Below are 1,049 nucleotides of genomic sequence, written 5' to 3' on the forward strand. Positions count from 1 at the left end.
CGGGGGCACGCCCCGGGGCCGCCCCCGGCCGGCGGTCGCGGAGTGAGCAGAGCAGGAGGGTGAAGCTGGGTGCACGGCTCCCCGCAGCCTCCCTCCATCCTCCCCGCCCTCGGCCGCGGCTCCGTCCGCCTCCCCGACCGTCTCACCGGCCTCCCGCCCGCCTCTCCGCCAAGCTCGCGCGCCTTCCGGCCTCCCCGCGGTCAGTGCTGCCGGAGGCCGACGGGAGACGCCGCCGCCTCCCGCTCGCTACTTCGCTTCCTCCCGAGCTCCTCCGGCTTCCCCTCACCCCCACGAGTGGCCCGGAGGAAGCCAGCGCGCCGCCCGGCCTCCTCCCTCGCTTCCCAGTCGCGACCAATGGGCCCCCGCAGCCGGGGGGCCGCGCCCGCCCCCTGGCGGTGGAGGACCGAGCGGGCGCCCCGGCGGGCCGGAGGGAAGGGCGGCTGGGAAGGGCGGGAGAGCGGAGGGAGGCGTCTGCGATTGGGCCCGACGCCCCCCGCCCGAGGCTGTGCAATCTGGACTTGCCACGTGGGGGCCACGGCGGCAGCTGGGGCGCCGTGTTACCGCCCAGGCGAGTGGAAAACGGGTCACGCCCTCCTCCCTCCATTCACACACTTTCGTCATCCTGGCTTTAGGGCAGAAATTTTAAAATAACCAATCTCATCCGGAGGTCCACCAACTAGGACGATATAAGATGGTCATGTCCACCTTGCTTCTTAGTCAATTTCCTTTAGATTCCTTGAAAGCTAGCTAATCTATGGTGAAAATACTACCTGGCCAGAGCAGTGGAACGCTGGTGATCTTAAATATTTGATCCAAGGAGAAAGTAGTCCTTGGATTTTGCACGTCATTTTGTTTAAATTATTCAGCAACGCAACAGTTCGAAATTTTTCTCCTCTGCATACATTTTTTCCACGATTGTGTTGATTAACTAGGTAATCGATCCACACCCCACTGCAAAACCTGACCTGAAAACACAAAGTTGTTTCATAATCCATATCTATATTTCAGAATAATTAATAACAACTACCATTATTAACTATTATTAAATA

At 60.1% G+C, this 1,049-nt stretch overlaps 1 protein-coding gene across 1 annotated transcript in view; it reads right to left on the minus strand.

The window, feature by feature from the left end:
- FAM3C (family with sequence similarity 3 member C) overlaps positions 1 to 318 on the minus strand; it is a 46,699-nt gene extending 46,381 nt beyond the window's left edge. The window contains exon 1 of the mRNA XM_023528875.1: positions 147 to 318. The gene's annotated coding sequence lies outside the window, so the exon portion shown is untranslated. The remainder of the gene's footprint in view (positions 1 to 146) is intronic.
- Between the last annotated feature and the right edge of the window lie 731 nt (positions 319 to 1,049).

Source organism: Pteropus vampyrus, unplaced genomic scaffold (assembly GCF_000151845.1).
Source record: "Pteropus vampyrus isolate Shadow unplaced genomic scaffold, Pvam_2.0 Scaffold33, whole genome shotgun sequence".
Classification (NCBI taxonomy): Eukaryota; Metazoa; Chordata; class Mammalia; order Chiroptera; family Pteropodidae; genus Pteropus; species Pteropus vampyrus.